Source organism: Oncorhynchus nerka, linkage group LG23 (genome assembly GCF_034236695.1).
Source record: "Oncorhynchus nerka isolate Pitt River linkage group LG23, Oner_Uvic_2.0, whole genome shotgun sequence".
Classification (NCBI taxonomy): Eukaryota; Metazoa; Chordata; class Actinopteri; order Salmoniformes; family Salmonidae; genus Oncorhynchus; species Oncorhynchus nerka.
Genome location: NC_088418.1, coordinates 3,222,593 through 3,232,589, shown reverse-complemented (window position 1 = coordinate 3,232,589; position 9,997 = coordinate 3,222,593).

Here is a 9,997-nt window from a genome sequence, read left to right as displayed (position 1 = left end):
CTCTATCAGTAATGATAATATCAGGATCCCTCTATCAGTAATGATAATACCAGGATCCCTCTATCAGTGATGATAATACCAGGATCCCTCTATCAGTGATGATAATACCAGGATCCCTCTATCAGTAATGATAATACCAGGATCCCTCTATCAGTAATGATAATACCAGGATCCCTCTATCAGTAATGATAATACCAGGATCCCTCTATCAGTAATGATAATACCAGGATCCCTCTATCAGTAATGATAATACCAGGATCCCTCTATCAGTAATGATAATACCAGGATCCCTCTATCAGTGATGATAATACCAGGATCCCTCTATCAGTGATGATAATACCAGGATCCCTCTATCAGTAATGATAATACCAGGATCCCTCTATCAGTAATGATAATACCAGGATCCCTCTATCAGTGATGATAATACCAGGATCCCTCTATCAGTGATGATAATACCAGGATCCCTCTATCAGTGATGATAATACCAGGATCCCTCTATCAGTAATGATAATATCAGGATCCCTCTATCAGTAATGATAATACCAGGATCCCTCTATCAGTAATGATAATACCAGGATCCCTCTATCAGTAATGATAATACCAGGATCCCTCTATCAGTAATGATAATACCAGGATCCCTCTATCAGTAATGATAATACCAGGATCCCTCTATCAGTGATGATAATACCAGGATCCCTCTATCAGTGATGATAATACCAGGATCCCTCTATCAGTAATGATAATACCAGGATCCCTCTATCAGTAATGATAATACCAGGATCCCTCTATCAGTAATGATAATACCAGGATCCCTCTATCAGTAATGATAATACCAGGATCCCTCTATCAGTAATGATAATATCAGGATCCCTCTATCAGTAATGATAATATCAGGACCCCTCTATCAGTAATGATAATACCAGGATCCCTCTATCAGTAATGATAATATCAGGATCCCTCTATCAGTAATGATAATATCAGGACCCCTCTATCAGTAATGATAATATCAGGATCCCTCTATCAGTAATGATAATACCAGGATCCCTCTATCAGTAATGATAATATCAGGACCCCTCTATCAGTAATGATAATATCAGGATCCCTCTATCAGTAATGATAATATCAGGATCCCTCTATCAGTAATGATAATATCAGGATCCCTCTATCAGTAATGATAATACCAGGATCCCTCTATCAGTAATGATAATACCAGGATCCCTCTATCAGTAATGATAATATCAGGATCCCTCTATCAGTAATGATAATACCAGGATCCCTCTATCAGTAATGATAATATCAGGATCCCTCTATCAGGATCCCTCTATCAGTAATGATAATACCAGGATCCCTCTATCAGTAATGATAATATCAGGATCCCTCTATCAGTAATGATAATATCAGGATCCCTCTATCAGTAATGATAATATCAGGATCCCTCTATCAGTAATGATAATATCAGGATCCCTCTATCAGTAATGATAATATCAGGACCCCTCTATCAGTAATGATAATATCAGGATCCCTCTATCAGTAATGATAATATCAGGATCACTCTATCAGAAATGATAATATCAGGATCCCTCTATCAGGATCCCTCTATCAGTAATGATAATACCAGGATCACTCTATCAGTAATGATAATACCAGGATCCCTCTATCAGGATCCCTCTATCAGTGATGATAATACCAGGATCCCTCTATCAGTGATGATAATACCAGGATCCCTCTATCAGGATCCCTCTATCAGTGATGATAATACCAGGATCCCTCTATCAGTGATGATAATACCAGGATCCCTCTATCAGTGATGATAATACCAGGATCCCTCTATCAGTGATGATAATACCAGGATCCCTCTATCAGTGATGATAATACCAGGATCCCTCTATCAGTGATGATAATACCAGGATCCCTCTATCAGTGATGATAATACCAGGATCCCTCTATCAGTAATGATAATACCAGGATCCCTCTATCAGTAATGATAATATCAGGATCCCTCTATCAGTAATGATAATACCAGGATCCTTCAATCAGTGATGATAATATCAGGATCCCTCTATCAGTAATGATAATACCAGGATCCCTCTATCAGTAATGATAATACCAGGATCCCTCTATCAGTAATGATAATATCAGGATCCCTCTATCAGTGATGATAATACCAGGATCCCTCTATCAGTGATGATAATATCAGGATCCCTCTATCAGTGATGATAATACCAGGATCCCTCTATCAGTAATGATAATATCAGGATCCTTCTATCAGTAATGATAATACCAGGATCCCTCTATCAGTAATGATAATATCAGGATCCCTCTATCAGTAATGATAATACCAGGATCCCTCTATCAGTAATGATAATACCAGGATCCCTCTATCAGTAATGATAATGATCCCTCTAATAATGATAATACCAGGATCCCTCTATCAGTAATGATAATATCAGGATCCTCTATCAGTAATGATAATACCAGGATCCCTCTATCAGTAATGATAATACCAGGATCCCTCTATCAGTGATGATAATACCAGGATCCCTCTATCAGTAATGATAATATCAGGATCCCTCTATCAGTGATGATAATACCAGGATCCCTCTATCAGTGATGATACTATCAGGATCCCTCTATCAGTGATGATAATACCAGGATCCCTCTATCAGTAATGATAATATCAGGATCCTTCTATCAGTAATGATAATACCAGGATCCCTCTATCAGTAATGATAATATCAGGATCCCTCTATCAGTAATGATAATACCAGGATCCCTCTATCAGTAATGATAATACCAGGATCCCTCTATCAGTGATGATAATACCAGGATCCCTCTATCAGTAATGATAATACCAGGATCCCTCTATCAGTAATGATAATACCAGGATCCCTCTATCAGTAATGATAATACCAGGATCCCTCTATCAGTAATGATAATACCAGATCCCTCTATCAGTAATGATAATACCAGGATCCCTCTATCAGTAATGATAATATCAGGATCCTCTATCAGTATCAATACCAGATCCTCTATCAGTAATGATAATACCAGGATCCCTCTATCAGTAATGATAATATCAGGATCCTGATCCCTCTATCAGTAATGATAATACAGGATCCCTCTATCAGTAATGATAATATCAGGATCCCTCTATCAGTAATGATAATACCAGGATCCTCTATCAGTAATGATAATATCAGGATCCCTCTATCAGTAATGATAATATCAGGATCCCTCTATCAGTAATGATAATACCAGGATCCCTCTATCAGTAATGATAATATCAGGATCCCTCTATCAGTAATGATAATATCAGGATCCCTCTATCAGTAATGATAATACCAGGATCCTATCAGTAATGATAATATCAGGATCCCTCTATCAGTAATGATAATATCAGGATCCCTCTATCAGTAATGATAATACCAGGATCCCAGGATCCCTCTATCAGTAATGATAATACCAGGATCCCTCTAGTGATGATAATACCCCCTCTATCAGTAATGATAATATCAGGATCCCTCTATCAGTAATGATAATACAGGATCCCTCTATCAGTAATGATAATACAGGATCCCTCTATCAGTAATGATAATACCAGGATCCCTCTATCAGTAATGATAATACCAGGATCCCTCTATCAGTAATGATAATATCAGGATCCCTCTATCAGTAATGATAATATCAGGATCCCCTCCCTCTATCAGTAATGATAATATCAGGATCCCTCTATCAGTAATGATAATACCAGGATCCCTCTATCAGTAATGATAATACCAGGATCCCTCTATCAGTAATGATAATATCAGGATCCCTCTATCAGTAATGATAATACCAGGATCCCTCTATCAGTGATGATAATATCAGGATCCCTCTATCAGTAATGATAATATCAGGATCCCTCTATCAGTAATGATAATACCCCCTCTATCAGTAATGATAATACCAGGATCCTCTATCAGTAATGATAATACAGGATCCCTCTATCAGTAATGATAATACCAGGATCCCTCTATCAGTAATGATAATATCAGGATCCCCTATCAGGATCCCTCTATCAGTAATGATAATACCAGGATCCCTCTATCAGTAATGATAATATCCCTCTATCAGGATCCCTCTATCAGTGATGATAATACCAGGATCCTCTATCAGTAATGATAATACCAGGATCCCTCTATCAGTAATGATAATACCAGGATCCCTCTATCAGTAATGATAATACCAGGATCCCTCTATCAGTAATGATAATACCAGGATCCCTCTATCAGTAATGATAATACCAGGATCCCCTATCAGTAATGATAATAATCCCTCTATCAGTAATGATAATATCAGGATCCCTCTATCAGTAATGATAATATCAGGATCCCTCTATCAGTAATGATAATACCAGGATCCTCTATCAGTAATGATAATACCAGGATCCCTCTATCAGTAATGATAATATCAGGATCCCTCTATCAGGATCCCTCTATCAGTGATGATAATACCAGGATCCCTCTATCAGTAATGATAATACCAGGATCCCTCTATCAGTAATGATAATACCAGGATCCCTCTATCAGTAATGATAATACCAGGATCCCTCTATCAGTAATGATAATACCAGGATCCCTCTATCAGTAATGATAATACCAGGATCCCTCTATCAGTAATGATAATATCAGGATCCTCTATCAGTGATGATAATACCAGGATCCCTCTATCAGTAATGATAATATCAGGATCCTCTATCAGTGATGATAATATCAGGATCCCTCTATCTGATAATACCAGGATCCCTCTATCAGTAATGATAATACCAGGATCCCTCTATCAGTAATGATAATACCAGGATCCCTCTATCAGTAATGATAATACCAGGATCCCTCTATCAGTGATCCAGGATCCCTCTCTATCAGTAATGATAATACCAGGATCCTCTATCAGTGATGATAATATCAGGATCCCTCTATCAGTAATGATAATACCAGGATCCCTCTATCAGTAATGATAATACCAGGATCCTCTATCAGTAATGATAATACCAGGATCCCTCTATCAGTAATGATAATACCAGGATCCCTCTATCAGTAATGATAATATCAGGATCCCTCTATCAGTGATGATAATATCAGGATCCCTCTATCAGTAATGATAATACTATCAGTGATCCCTCTAGGATCCCTCTATCAGTAATGATAATACCAGGATCCCTCTATCAGTATGATAATACAGGATCCCTCTATCAGTAATGATAATACCAGGATCCCTCTATCAGTAATGATAATACCAGGATCCCTCTATCAGTAATGATAATATCAGGATCCCTCTATCAGTAATGATAATACCAGGATCCCTCTATCAGTAATGATAATACCAGGATCCCTCTATCAGTAATGATAATACCAGGATCCTCTATCAGTAATGATAATACCAGGATCCCTCTATCATGATCAGTGATAATACCAGGATCCCTCTATCAGTAATGATAATATCCAGGATCCCTCTATCAGTAATGATAATACCAGGATCCCTCTATCAGTAATGATAATACCAGGATCCCTCTATCAGTGATGATAATACCAGGATCCCTCTATCAGTAATGATAATACCAGGATCCTCTATCAGTAATGATAATATCAGGATCCTCTATCAGTGATGATAATACCAGGATCCCTCTATCAGTGAATGATAAATACCAGGATCCCTCTATCAGTAATGATAATACCAGGATCCCTCTATCAGTAATGATAATACCAGGATCCTCTATCAGTAATGATAATACCAGGATCCCTCTATCAGTAATGATAATACCAGGATCCCTCTATCAGTAATGATAATACCAGGATCCCTCTATCAGTAATGATAATACCAGGATCCCTCTATCAGTAATGATAATACCAGGATCCCTCTATCAGTAATGATAATACCAGGATCCTCTATCAGTAATGATAATACCAGGATCCCTCTATCAGGATCCCTCTATCAGTAATGATAATACCAGGATCCCTCTATCAGTAATGATAATACCAGGATCCCTCAGGATCCTCTATCAGTGATGATAATACCAGGATCCCTCTATCAGTAATGATAATATCAGTGATGATAATACAGGATCCTCTATCAGTAATGATAATACCAGGATCCCTCTATCAGTAATGATAATACCAGGATCCCTCTATCAGTAATGATAATACCAGGATCCCTCTATCAGTAATGATAATACCAGGATCCCTCTATCAGTAATGATCCCTCTATCAGTAATGATAATACCAGGATCCCTCTATCAGTGATGATAATATCAGGATCCCTCTATCATCAGTAATGATAATACCAGGATCCCTCTATCAGTAATGATAATACCAGGATCCCTCTCTATCAGTAATGATAATACCAGGATCCCTCTATCAGTAATGATAATATCAGGATCCCTCTATCAGTGTGATGATAATACCAGGATCCCTCTATCAGTAATGATAATACCAGATAATACCAGGATCCCTCTATCAGATAATACCAGGATCCTATCAGTAATGATAATACAGGATCCCTCTATCAGTAATGATAATACCAGGATCCCTCTATCAGTGATGATAATACCAGGATCCCTCTATCAGTAATGATAATACCAGGATCCTCTATCAGTGATGATAATACCAGGATCCCTCTATCAGTGATGATAATACCAGGATCCCTCTATCAGTAATGATAATACAGGATCCCTTTATCAGTAATGATAATACATCAATAATGATAATACCAGGATCCCTCTATCAGTAATGATAATATCCAGGATCCCTCTATCAGTAATGATAATACCAGGATCCCTCTATCAGTAATGATAATACCAGGATCCCTCTATCAGTAATGATAATACCAGGATCCCTCTATCAGTAATGATAATACCAGGATCCCTCTATCAGTAATGATAATACCAGGATCCCTCTATCAGTAATGATAATACCAGGATCCCTCTATCAGTAATGATAATACCAGGATCCCTCTATCAGTATGATAATATCAGGATCCCTCTATCAGTAATGATAATATCAGGATCCCTCTATCAGGATCCCTAATGATAATACCCTCTATCAGTATCCCTCTATCAGTAATGATAATATCAGGATCCCTCTATCAGTAATGATAATACCAGGATCCCTCTATCAGTAATGATAATATCAGGATCCCTCTAATGATAATACCAGGATCCTTCTATCAGTAATGATAATACCAGGATCCCTCTATCAGGATCCCTCTATCAGTGATGATAATACCAGGATCCCTCTATCAGTAATGATAATATCAGGATCCCTCTATCAGTAATGATAATACCAGGATCCCTCTATCAGTAATGATAATATCAGGATCCCTCTATCAGTAATGATAATACCAGGATCCTCTATCAGGATCCTCTATCAGTATGATAATACCAGGATCCCTCTATCAGTAATGATAATACCCCTCTATCAGTAATGATAATACCAGGATCCCTCTATCAGTAATGATAATACCCCCTCTATCAGTAATGATAATACCAGGATCCCTCTATCAGTAATGATAATACCAGGATCCCTCTATCAGTAATGATAATACCAGGATCCCTCTATCAGTGATGATAATACCAGGATCCCTCTATCAGTAATGATAATACCAGGATCCCTCTATCAGTAATGATAATACCAGGATCCCTCTATCAGTAATGATAATACCAGGATCCCTCTATCAGTAATGATAATACCAGGATCCCTCTATCAGTAATGATAATACCAGGATCCCTCTATCAGTGATGATAATACCAGGATCCCTCTATCAGTATATCAGTGATGATAATACCAGGATCCTCTCTATCAGTAATGATAATACCAGGATCCCTCTATCAGTGATGATAATACCAGGATCCCTCTATCAGTGATGATAATACCAGGATCCCTCTATCAGGATCCCTAATCAGGATCCCTCTATCAGTAATGATAATACCAGGATCCCTCTATCAGTAATGATAATACCAGGATCCCTCTATCAGTAATGATAATACCCCTATCAGTAATGATAATACAGGATCCCTCTATCAGTATGATAATACCAGGATCCCTCTATCAGTAATGATAATACCAGGATCCCTCTATCAGTAATGATAATACCAGGATCCCTCTATCAGTAATGATAATACCAGGATCCCTCTATCAGTAATGATAATATCAGGATCCCTCTATCAGTGATGATAATACCAGGATCCCTCTATCAGTAATGATAATACCAGGATCCCTCTATCAGTAATGATAATACCAGGATCCCTCTATCAGTAATGATGATAATACCAGGATCCCTCTATCAGTAATGATAATACCAGGATCCCTCTCTATCAGGATCCCTCTAAGTAATGATAATATCAGGATCCCTCTATCAGTAATGATAATACCAGGATCCCTCTATCAGTAATGATAATACCAGGATCCCTCTATCAGTAATGATAATACCAGGATCCCTCTATCAGTAATGATAATACCAGGATCCCTCTATCAGTAATGATAATACCAGGATCCCTCTATCAGTAATGATAATACCAGGATCCCTCTATCAGTAATGATAATACCAGGATCCCTCTATCAGTAATGATAATACCAGGATCCCTCTATCAGTAATGATAATATCAGGATCCCTCTATCAGTGATGATAATACCAGGATCCCTCTATCAGTAATGATAATACCAGGATCCCTCTATCAGTAATGATAATATCAGGATCCCTCTATCAGGATCCCTCTATCAGTAATGATAATACCAGGATCCCTCTATCAGTAATGATAATATCAGGATCCCTCTATCAGGATCCCTCTATCAGTAATGATAATACCAGGATCCCTCTATCAGTAATGATAATACCAGGATCCCTCTATCAGTAATGATAATACCAGGATCCCTCTATCAGTAATGATAATACCAGGATCCCTCTATCAGTAATGATAATACCAGGATCCCTCTATCAGTAATGATAATATCAGGATCCCTCTATCAGTGATGATAATACCAGGATCCCTCTATCAGTAATGATAATATCAGGATCCGTCTATCAGTGATGATAATACCAGGAACCCTCTATCAGTGATGATAATACCAGGATCCCTTTATCAGTAATGATAATACCAGGATCCCTTTATCAGTAATGATAATACCAGGATCCCTCTATCAGTAATGATAATACCAGGATCCCTCTATCAGTAATGATAATACCAGGATCCCTCTATCAGGATCCCTCTATCAGTAATGATAATACCAGGATCCCTCTATCAGTAATGATAATACCAGGATCCCTCTATCAGTAATGATAATACCAGGATCCCTCTATCAGTAATGATAATATCAGGATCCCTCTATCAGTAATGATAATACCAGGATCCCTCTATCAGGATCCCTCTATCAGGATCCCTCTATCAGTAATGATAATATCAGGATCCCTCTATCAGTAATGATAATATCAGGATCCCTCTATCAGTGATGATAATATCAGGATCCCTCTATCAGTAATGATAATATCAGGATCTATCAGGATCCAGGATCCCTCTATCAGTAATGATAATATCAGGATCCCTCTATCAGTGATGATAATACCAGGATCCCTCTATCAGTAATGATAATATCAGGATCCCTCTATCAGTAATGATAATATCAGGATCCCTCTATCAGTAATGATAATATCAGGATCCCTCTATCAGTAATGATAATATCAGGATCCCTCTATCAGTAATGATAATACCAGGATCCCTCTATCAGGATCCCTCTATCAGTAATGATAATACCAGGATCCCTCTATCAGTAATGATAATATCAGGATCCCTCTATCAGTAATGATAATACCAGGATCCCTCTATCAGTAATGATAATACCAGGATCCCTCTATCAGTAATGATAATATCAGGATCCCTCTATCAGGATCCCTCTATCAGGATCCCTCTATCAGTAATGATAATACCAGGATCCCTCTATCAGTAATGATAATACCAGGATCCCTCTAT